The following is a 12086-nucleotide window of genomic DNA, read 5'->3' on the forward strand; positions in this document are numbered from 1 at the left end:
GCTCTTGTCTCTGCTGTCCCCGGGTATGTGTGAATGTGAGTGCCTGTCTGTCCTACGAAAGGGAGCGCTTTTATGCGTGGGGGACAGAATGTGGGAAGGATGTCTGTGACAGCAAATCCCCTGGGTAAGTGCATGAGAGCCGCTGCCTCTTGTTCAAGTGTGTCTTAGCACCCAGGCAGAGTGTGTGCTACAGTTCTGTGAAGCCTAAGTGGCTCTGCAGGAGGACTTTCTTACCACTAACGGGACACAGTTTGGGGAAGGGTGGCATTAGCTCAGTTTCTTGCCTCTGGGAAATGAAGCGTTCCAAAATCAGAATTTCCCCAAGTGCCTAAGAAAGAATTCCCAGCCCTTCCGTTTCACAGATTACTTCAAGAGACTTAGGAGCATGCTGGGTGAAAGTGGAATGAGGGGACAGTGTCTCCATCTCCTCAAGTGCAAAACAAAGAGGTAAGTGGCTGGTTTTCTGCCCCATCTTTTTTGGCAGGGAGGGCTTAAGAGACGTGCAGGGTGGTAGCTGATCCTTGGCTGGTCTTATAGCATGGGAAAGCCCCAAAGGCAGACCTCTGAGTTCTTTCCTATCTCAAAGCCTAGAATTGTCCCAAGACCGTAAGAAGATAGATACCTGCGCACCATTTTTTCTTGTTTCACGTATTTCACAAAATTTATGAACCATTTGATTTTAAGGGGAGGGGGAAACCTTAAAAGCTGTATTGCTGTGGCCTGTATTAATTGTTGTGCTGTATTACTATGGCCTGCAGGATAGCTCAGTCAGTAGAGCATGAGACTCTTAATCTCAGGGTCGTGGATTCAAGCCCCCCCCCCCCTGCCCGTTGGGCAAAAGGATTGCTGCATTACAGGGGGTTGGGCTAGGTGACCCTCATGGTCCCTTCCAACTCTACAATTCTTTTATTCTATTATTATTAATGATAAGGACAACCTAAGAAGAGCTGGCTCAATCAAGCCAGTGGCCCTTCTAGTGCAGCATCCTGTTCTCACAGTGGCCAACGAGATGCCTATGAGAAGCCTACAAGCAGGACCCAAGCACAAGACCACTCACCCTTCCTACAGTTTCCAGCAAGTGATACTGAGAAACGTACTGCCTCTGACCATCAAGGCAGAGCATCACCACTGATAACCCTTGAATTTGTCCAGCCTTTTAAAGCCATCCAAGATGGTGGCCTTCACTGCCTTCTATGGGAGTGAATTCCATAACAGCACTGCATGAAGAGTGTCATTTTGTCTGTCCTGAATCCAACATTCCATTTCATTAGTTGTTCATTAGTAGTATCCATTGCTTCCATTCCATGCATAATTTTATACACTTGGTCTCTTACTCACCTTTTTTAAACTGTTGGACCAAGGCCTAGCCAAGTCGTCTAGAAAAGGGAGTTGACCTATAAAAGCTGTGAATAGAGCAATTTGGGTATTTTCCAAAAATTGCTTCCAATCAAAACAAAAAGCCAAAAAAACCCCACCCTTGAAGGATTCATCCCAATACCACCACCACCACCACCCCTCTATTTTTCTTACACATATACAGTGGTACCTTGGGTTATAGACACTTCAGGTTACAGACTCCACGAATCAAGAAATAGTACCTCGGTTTAAGAACTTTGCTTCAGGATGAGAACAGAAATTGCACAGCAGTGGCGCGGCAGCAGCGGGGTGCCCCATTAGCTAAAGTGGTGCTTCAGGTTAAGAACAGTTTCAGGTTAAGAACGGACCTCCAGAACGAATTAAGTTCTTAACCCGAGGTACCACTGTATGTAACAGGAAGCCAGTCTTCCATCCACAGAGTAGTGACCCTCCTGGGATTGGTAGACATCACCTCAAACTGCTCTATCCACCTAAGGTAGCAGATGGGGGCGTCATTTAAGGACTACCTCAGCTGCTTAATATGAATATGCTTTTGGCATGGGGGTGCGGCTGTGCTTCCTTTGGGTTTTCTGCTTCCAGCCCGAAAGGATCTTCATCTAGGGCTGTTTTATAAGGAATAGTCATGCAGCTGCATTGCTGCTTGCACTGAGTTTCTGTTGCCCCTGAAAATAACTGCTGGTACATATGTCTTTCTAATATAAACAATTTGCTTTTTAAGCAGCATTTGCAAAAGCTGCAGAGATTTCATGGAAGAGACAGAAGGGGTCCTACTTTTGCCAAGAAGCCATCACTGTGCTGCTGCATGTTGAGGTATGAACATTTCCAGCAAGGGTGTCTTCTTGCCCCTCACCCAACTAAAAACAAGGCAGTCTCAGTGTGTAAAAGACATTGCTTGATAGGGCCAGAGATGCAAGAGGTGCTGAATGTACCAATCACTGAGTAATGGATTCTCTACAGTGTATGAGAAGCTGAATATATGTCCCTGCTTCTTCTGTTCTCTCTACCCTGCCAGCCCATCCTGGCCTTCATAGCTTTTGTTTGTAGTGTTATAAAAAGAAGGGAAAATTTGCTTGGAACAATAATAAATAAACAGAGTTAGCAAAGAAAGCCATTTTGATTAAAGTTGGAGAGGTGGAAGGACTGACATACAAGCCATCAACTCCAACATAAGCCCACAGAATAATACCTTGGAAGGCATTGCCATAGCTCCTCCCATCCCGTGGTTGGCAACTAGACTGGCTAGTGGGCCATTTTAATGCAGAAGCCATTTACCCCTCCCTCATGTTGCTGGGGGTATACAACAAATGGCATGATGGGTGTCCCTGGCAGCTTACTCTCCCTTTTTCATAGCTGAAGGCAAAGTGGGCAGAAGTGAGCAGGCAGCCAGAGACCTACGACATGCCTAGGACAGCATCCCGCATCAGATGGCACCACTCTGCCTCCTCTGGATTCTTTTGAAAGATGGGAGGGCAGCATCCTCTCTGGCTGAGTTGTTCTCTGGTTTGTGTAGCAAATCTGTTGCTGCCTCTGGCTCATCTTGCTCGGCCTTACTCTGGTTCAAGTCTTAAAACGGATATAGTACTGAGCAAGGAATGGTTCACTGGATACCTTCTTTTTCTTCTGACAGTCCTTGAAAGTTTTCCCCTTGTTGCTTTGTAAATTCTGAGATGCAGACACGCTTAAGGGATGTGGAGATTCCATTTTCCAAATAAATCAGTGGAGCTTTCTCTGAGTTCTCCCCATCCCTTATTGAAATGCCCCAGCTGCCCTACCAGCTTCATAAATTATTTGTCCTCACATTCAAAGAACTGCAGTTCTTGTGCCATTTGCCTTTCCAACAAGGTATTCATTCCTTTTCTGGGTTGTTGTTTTGTGTGTGTGTGTGTGATTAGATTCTTATTGAGAAATCACACTGCTTGTTCACTACCCATTGTTTTCTCAGGCACCTTTGCTTATTAGGATAGTTGAAAACTTCCTCTAATATCACCATTTTGTGACCTTTAGGCACTTGGTTAAATTGTCAAGGCCACTTAATCTTCTGCTCTGAAGTAGATCATCCTCCTGACACACCTGCTGTTACCCCTCCCGCTTCCTTACCAAAATTATGAGTTTTCAATCATCTTCCTCCTGTCTCTGTCATTAAAATGAATTCTCATCTACAAGGCTGCTTCACTCTGCTTTTTAATCCTCCCCACCCCCCTTAATTCCAGGGAAGCAATTCTCAATATTGGCATTCCAGTTATGTCACTAGTGACTTGGGAGCTATGTGATATTCTTTGTCCAAGGCCTATTTCAACTAAATCTGTGGTGGTCATGAAAGTTGGTCTGGACCCAGAGTATGCGACTGCAAGGTCACCAGACGTTGGGGCTGAGCAGAGGTGGATTTAGGGAAGCACGATTGGTTCGGTTGCACTGGGAGTGGAACCTCGAGGGCACTGCAACTATGCTTTAGAATGAGGTTGGAGGACACCAAATCTTAGCATTACGTAGGGTACCACTGAAATTTGAGACACCAAGGTTTGCCACTGGGCCAAGTCAGGGCTTAGATGACTCTGGAAGATAAGGGAGATCATTGAGGTGGTTAGACAAGAACTCCAGGAGAAACCTAACAGACCACCGGGGCCTATAGGCCCAGAGCCTGGACCATCACAGACACACTTCTCATTAAAAATCCCCAAAGTCAAATAAAATAATAATGATAAGACCATATAAACATGTTAAAAATAGAGTTAACAATGCAAGCTTGCTACCAAAATGCCCAGGAAAACAAAAACGTATTTGCCTGGGACTGAAATATTGACGAAGTTGGCCTCTCTGGGGAAAGCACTCTATAAATGGTTATGGTATACCATCCTGTCCTCCATTTTGGAAGAGTGGGATCTAAATCTATAAAACATATATGGGGGAAAGGCAGTTCTTTAGGCATAGAGGTTCCGAGTCGTATTAAGCTTTAAAAGTTAAGAACAGCACTTTGAAATGGGCCCAGAAACAAATAAGTAGCCAGTGTAGTCAGACCAAAACCCATGTTATATGTTCATGCTTTCTGGTTTCAGTTCACTGAGAAGCAGATATATTCTGCATTAGATGTAGTTTCCAAACTGCCTCCAGGATCAGCCTTAAATACAATGCAACGTGGGGATTACCAGAGCATAGACAGCTGAAGCCAGACTATCCCTGTTCATATAGGACCAAATCTGGGCTCCCAGCTGAAGCTGATAGGTGCCACTTGGTGCCACTTATATGGATGGAGCTTCAATTTATTGTCTTTTACTCAGTTCATTACTGAGGCCAAGCACTGATCCAGTATATCTTGCTTGAGCTTTGAAGGAAAAGTAGACGTGTGTTATCAGCATATTGATGACCCAACGTTTCAGGTGTTAAAAAAGCATGGGGGATAAAACTAAACACTGCAGAACCCCACACTAGAGGCTCATGGGGCTAAAAACATACCCCAAACACCACCATAGAACAGCAGAACTATTGCAAGACAGTGCCACCTGTCCCAACTCAGTCCTCAAAGATGCTTACCATGGTTGATGGTATTGAAAGCTGCCAAGAGGTCAAGGAGAATCAGCAAATACATCATCTCCCATTCCTGTCATTATACAAAGTGGCCAAAACAGGGCCTGAAACCCAACTGAAATGAATCTAGTAAATCAGTCTCATCCAAGAGTCCTTGGAACTAGTCATTGACCACCTACTCAAAAATAGTACCCAGGAAGGATACATTTGCCTATAACTGTTCAAGTCTTCTGGGTCACAAAGGTTTTCCTAAGGAGAGATCTCACTGCTGTATTTCAGAGAGCCTGGGACCATTGCCTCTCAGAGAGATTACCTCCTTGGTCCAGTTGGTGGTCTCCTCCTTGCCAGATATCAGCCACAAGGGTCAATGATGCAAATGGTCAATGCACCCATTGAATTACTTTATCCACATCCTTGAGCCCTATCAACAGAAACTCACCCATGAACACATGAGGAACCACCCTCTCCACATCCCTGGAAATTGACCTGCTACAATAGCAGAGTCCAGGTACCAATGGACACAAGCAATTTTACCCTCAAAACACCTTGCAGATAAATCACAGCAGACTACTGAAGGTTCTACCACCATTAGGCCAAAATATGAAAGGCCCTGTGCCACTCTAAAAGTGGCTCTGTTGCACAAGACATCCAGGATGCAATGGAGACAGAGAAGTAGACTCAGCAATGATCACACCATTGAGTTTGATTGTGTTTTGAGTCCTCTGCAACTTGCATTCTTGCTGTCTTCCAACCTGCACAAAGGTAAATATTACCAACCCTCAGTCTCCTATGGCAACGTAATGATGCCCTGCCAACTTCTTGGCCATCCACTATAAGGATATTGGGAATGTACACACACACCACAACAATATTTCTGCTGCCTGCAGCTTAGGACCAAATCAGATACGATTCCAGAGAGCCACAAGTGGACCACCCAATGCAACCCAGGTGAGGGGTGGCATTTAACTCCCCTCACATTGTTTATCAGTCTGAATATCCTCCGCCTCCCCCCAGTAAAAAGACCATAGCCAATAATCTTGCTGGAGAGAGAGAAAGGAATACAGGAACATACCCTTTCTTGCGTATTAGGTTTACCATAATAGCAGCTTGGGTGCTGGGGATTGTGATTTGCAAATAGCCATGGGGAGAGGGTGAAAGTTCCCCAGTGCTGCAGCTGCAGTCAAAATCAGAATATGCGCAAACACAGCTGCTTTTTAGGTTAGAAAAAATAACTGGCAAGGTGGTGTGAAAAATGATGCATGGAGGTTTATCTTCCTTTCATAACACTAGAACCTGATAGAGGTTGTCCAGTATTAGAAGATTCAGAACAAGCAACAGAAAGTTCATACTACAAATAGTTAGATGATGCAATTCATGGCCACACAAAATAGTGGTGGCCACCAACTTGGACCACTTTAAAAAGGGCATTAGACAAATCATGGAGGGTCAGGCTACGTCCTACCTCCACAGTCCAACGCAGTCTGCACCAGTTGCTGGGGAGCACAAGTGAGCAGAGCACTGATGTTGCACTTAAGTCCTACTTGCATCTGGTTGGTCCCTATGAGAAGGGGTGGCTGGACAACTAGATGGGCCCCTTTGTTCTGAACCAGCTGCAGGCAGGCTCTTCTGAAGTTTCTATATTTTAAATGAAGTGATTGACTTAAGTATCTCTTCTGTGGGCCAAAACTTACATTATGTAGAGCCCAGCTGTTTTCCCAATTCCCAGCTATCTCCACGGTGTCCACTGCAGAATAGACCAATGGTGGGTTGAGGTATTGGGGGGCCGAGAGAGGAAAGCTTGGTGGCTCCTTCCTTTGCACGCCCAATATTTTCTTCAGATCCACCCCATCTCATATGAAGAGCTGGCTGGATCAGGCCAATGGCTCATCTAGTCCAGCATCCTGTTCTCCCAGTGGCTAACCAGATTGTTGTTGTTGTTGTTAAAATGTGCATACTGTTCTTCATCTGTAGATCTCAAGGCAGTTCACAACATAAAATTACAATATAAAAACCACAAAATACATAATAAAAGCAAGAACAGGAAGAAAACAACCCAATAATTTCCCCCTTCCACCAACATATTTAAAGGGGGATAGGATGTTAATCAGCCAAAGGCCTGGTTGATGAGGAATGTTTTCGCCTGGTGCCTAAAGGTGTATAATGAAGGCACCAGCTGAACCTCCCTGGGGAGAGCATTCCACAAGTGGGAAGCCACTGCAGAAAAGGCCCATTCTTGTGTTACCACCCTCCAGACCTCTTCTGAGGAGGCACATGAAGATGGGCCTCACAGGATGATCTCAGGGTAGGTTCATATGGAGAGAGGTGGTCCTTGAGGTATTGTGGTCCTGAGCCATTTATACTTTATAGGTCAAAACCAGAACTTTGAATTGGGCCTCGAAACTGATTGGCAGCCAGTGCAGTCAGGACAAGATCGGTGTGATATGCTCAAACTGTCTTGCCCTGGTGAGCAACCTGGCCACCGAATTCTGTACCAGCTGAAATTTCTGAACTGTCTTCAGAGGTAGCCTTATGTATAACACATTGCAGTAATCTAACCTAGAGGTTGCAGTAATCTAAGCAGGTGCCTGTGGGAAACCAGCCAGGAGCGGTGCTAGGGCTTTTTGCGCCCTAGACAAAAACACCTTCTGGCGCCCCCCAGGCGCATGCGCCATGATGCACGCACGCACACCGCTGATGCCCCTGCGTCCCCTCCATTGGCGGGAGGAGCGCGGGCCAAGGGGGGAGCTCGGCACCCTCCCGCCTGTGGAGGGGACGCTTTGAGCTCCTCAGCAGCAGCGGCTGTAGCGAGCGAGCGGCGGCGGCAGCAGCAGCGCCCATAGCTGAAGGCTTCAGCTGCGGGTGCTGCCGTCGCTTGCTCACTGCAGCCGCTGGGGAGCTCACAGCGTCCCCTCCGTGGGCGGGAGGGCGCTGAGCTCTCCTTTTGGCTTGTGCTCCTCCCGTCTGTGGAGGGGATGCTGGGGGCTCCTCTGCGAGCAAGCAGGCGGGCGGCGGTGGCGGCAGCACCCATAGCTGAAGGCTTCGGCTGCGGGCACTTGCCGCCACTACCGCTGCCGCTGGGGAGCTCTTGGCGTCCCCTCCATAGGCGGGAGGAGCGTGAGCCTTGGGAGGGTAGCGGTGGCGCGGGGGTTTTGCGGGGCAGGCTCGGCAGTGCCCCCTCCATTTTCGCGCCCTAGGCAATGGCCTAGTCCGCCTAAATGGATGCACCAGCCCTGAAACCAGCAAGCAGGATTCATGCACAAGAGCACTCTCCTCTCCTGTGATTTCCAGCAACTGGTATTCAAAAGCATTGCTGCCTCCAGCTGTGGATTTCATTTCATTTTCAAATGGGGCTGCAGAAGAATTTAAAACCCCTACTAAACGCAGAGACAGGAGCTGGCAAAGAAAGTACCTGCCCTCCCTCCCACCTCTCAGGTTAAGAGCTGGAAGTGGAGAGCCAACTTTTCAAGAAGGGTTTCTCATTTCCCGTCTTTGATCAGTGAGACCAATGGAGAAGAGATGTGGATGCTTATGAATAACTTCCACATGAAGCCGGGAAAGGGAAGGGCTGCTGGCGGCATCACCAGGGAGCTCTCTGTTTGACTCCAAGGGGCTCTTGTTCCAACACCAGCTTTTGCTCCCTCCTTGTCAGACAGCAGAAGATGAAAGCTGCCTTTTTGATTTAACAGCACCTCTTGTGACAGGCCAGGAGAGGAAGAGCCTCTGAAGCATTGGGGTGGGGAGCAAGGAAAGATCAATGGGATCCAGATAGATGTGACAGGAATTATGAGACTAGGTCTCTAAATGAGTTTGTGCTTTTTCCTGGACCTGCAAAGTAGATGCTGACCCTGCCAGTATAGCCAGTCTCTCATTCCTGTTTCGGGGAAGATGGCATGCCCCTTCACCCTGATCCAGGCACTTGTGCGAGGAGGGGTAAAAGAGGTACTTCTATCATTTCTTACTGGAATACTTGGTCTGATCTTGGAGAGAGAGAAATTATTTTGCCAGACATGGTGAAGCATGGATGGTGATGGTCAAAAGGCAAAAAGTTCCAATATGGCCGTGAACTGCAGAGAACTGCAGCCTGGCAGATCTCTGTCCTCAGTTTCTCTTCACTCTTGGCCATAGTTTGACTCTGAGCAATATTGATAACTCTTAATTTGTTTTTTGCTCGCTGATATGCTCTTAACATACATATATTTAGCTTGTACACAGTGAGCTTTATGTGCTTAGCAAAAATAAAGGGAGCAGACATCCCACCCACCATTGCAGCCGGTGTGTTTTGACTATATGCGATTTTGGCTTCAGGTGCTATCCATGGAATGTTTAGAGGGTTTGCAAGGAGTGGATACTTTGAACAATGGCAATTCCAGACACTTCTGTAGCACTAATATTATTGCATCATCAAATACCTGGTTTTTCTTTCCAACATCTGGCCCTAGTATGTTGGCTACTTCTGAAATACGGACTGTTAGTAGTATAATAGTGCAGGAGCACAGACAGTTGCTCTATTCCATTATCATGGTTACTGGCAACTGGAAAGTATCTTCTGTGCATGCGGAAAACTCCCCTTTTCCTCCTACCATGGAGCAACCTCTGCTTGAGTGATGGAAGGGGAAGGATATCAAGAGGTGGTTCAGCTTTCAACACATTTTATTTATTTATTTAGACTATTTCTATGCCAGCCAATATATACAGTATATAAATATTTCTTAAGTAATATATAGCAAACAAAAACAAACAAAAAGTTACAAAAATACATAATAAAACCATTAATGGAAATTACAAATAAATACTGATATAAATTCCTTCTTCTGACACACTTCCTCACTCAGCACCTCTCAGCCCCCTGGCTTTTACCCAGGACTCCACCCATCTACCCCAAACAAACTCTCAAATCACCTCCAATATCTCACACCAAAGAAGGTTTCTTGGACCTGCTAACATCATCCCCGTCTCTCTAGGCTTGCTTTTATGGGCAGGCACCAAGACTGAGGCACCTTCCTTAGGCTATCCACGCCAGCAGGTTTGAAACTGATTATGTGCAGTGCAGCGGATTGAGTGCTAAATGCAACAGAGCTATAGACAATGTGAGGAAGTCTTCATCCCTGCCCATGAAAGCAAGCCCAGCGATAGGGCACTAAAGCAGCTGGAAGAGAAGGGGTGTGCAGAGGCTGAAGAAAGATATTGCACCCTACAATAACTGCATTAGGAAGTCCTGGCAACTTCCTTCTTAGCACAGGGGTAAAGAGGGGAGGGGAACAAAAGGAATTGTTTGACTTAAGAGTGTGCATACACGTGCACACACACATGCGAACACTAGTGGAGAATTCTCAAAATAAGCATTGCCTACAGAGCTGGGGGTTGCTTTTTGTTTTACTTGTATTTCTTGTCATTTGCAACATGGGCGTAACCAGGATTTATGTTAGGAGGGGCAGAACCTCTGTTTGCTATGTATTTTTAATGTTTTTTATTGCTTGGGGGCAGCTGCCCCTCCCTGCCCCCCGGCTACGCCCATGATTTGTAATAACCTGTGGAGTTTATTCTGTCATCATGGAGACTGGAGTCCTCCATTCCTTTCTGCTGAGTCTCAAAGGAGCAGAGATGACCAAAGCTCTGCTACTGCTGTGGTGGGGCATGGGATGCCCAGCGGTGGAGCCAGCTGTGTACCTTACTTAGCTTCCAAGGGAAAGGCTCTTAGCCCTCAAGCAGAGGAAAAGAAGATATCCTGGGCAGTGCAGCAGGTTCGCCTTTGCCAGCTGAACAAGCAAGAGAAATGAAGCTTGATTTGGTTCTGGCTTCTGCCCTGCAGCTTGTTGGGCTTCAGGGTCTGGATGCAGCCTCTTGCCTCCTCCCCACCACCTTAGGGCCCAGTGGAGCATGACTGTCTGCATAGCTCCAGCATGGCTTCTCTTTTTAAATGACCAAAATCCATTGGAATCTAAATTCTTGAATGATGCTTCACTTGTGCCTTCAAGAGCTGCCCCAAATGAAAATGGTGGTGATATTCTTTCTGGAGGGAGCACCATGATGAGAGCCACTCAGAGGTGCCCAGGGCAAGGGTTTGGTGTGTGCATGGAGCAGGGGATAAGAGCTGAGTGGATGCTTCACGCCAGAAGGGCCTTCCGGGTCTTTTCATGGAGTCAGCCCTGCACAGCTTGAGTAGCTGCCCATCTCGCCTTGGAAATGCTTTCTCACTTTGTTCAGAATTGGCAGTGATCTGACAGCTGAAACTCCCTGTGTGTCCGGTGAGTCCATGGAATCCAGGAGAGGAGCTCTGTGAGCATTGTTGGGCTGCCCTGTCTTGGGGTGTGAGCTGTCCTGGACAGAAATCCCCTTAAGGCAAAAGAGCTTGCCCCTTCTCCTCAGGAGCTCCAAGAGCCATGCTGCCAGAAGACCCATCAATGGACCCTCTTCTGTCCAGTTGAAGCCAGGGAGTCTGCCACCTGTGGATGCTGCTGTCCCTCCTCCCAATAGGTCTTATTTGTGCACTCCCTTCTTAGGAAGCTGCTTTCAGCCATTCGCATCCAGCCACTTAGCAATAAAGCAGACAGAAATTCAAGTAGTTTCAGGCCTAGCAAACTGACTCTACCCATCTGTGCCCCCCCCCAATTTAGAATGCAGGAAGGCAAAAATTGAAACTGCTGTTGGTGAGGCGATAGCAACATGCATATTTGATTTTTACGATGGATGTAAATTGCTGAATAAGGCAATGGCATAAAGGGAGGCTGTGGCTTCCTGCCTGTCATGGGCAGCCAGCAACTGCGGAACAAAAGCTCTGGCCATTAGAAACTCAGCAGAGAGGCACATTATATAAATGACTTTGCCTTCCTCACCCCTCTGCTCCCCACTGGGGCAGATAGGACAGCACTGGGCTGGGGCACTCAATTCTTGTATGTATTTCCTGTGTGAATGCCCACCTACCCGCCTTTTATTTTTTTTAGACTGACCCCTGACAAGTTGGTTGGGTTGAGAGAGTCCAGGGATTGGCCCCACAGTGAGTACGGCAGCTGAATCCAGGATTGCACCAGGTGCCTCTCCAATGGCATAAGGCTCCAAAACTCTGTCTTCCTGGTACTGTCAAAGGCAGGGCTCTGCTAGACAGACAGGAGGGCAGTTAATGTTCTTGATATGATCCCCATAAGAGTGTGGCTGCTTCAGTGCAACTGGGAGCAGTTTTGTTTTGCTGC

This window comes from Zootoca vivipara, chromosome 6 (genome assembly GCF_963506605.1).
Source record: "Zootoca vivipara chromosome 6, rZooViv1.1, whole genome shotgun sequence".
Taxonomy (NCBI): Eukaryota; Metazoa; Chordata; class Lepidosauria; order Squamata; family Lacertidae; genus Zootoca; species Zootoca vivipara.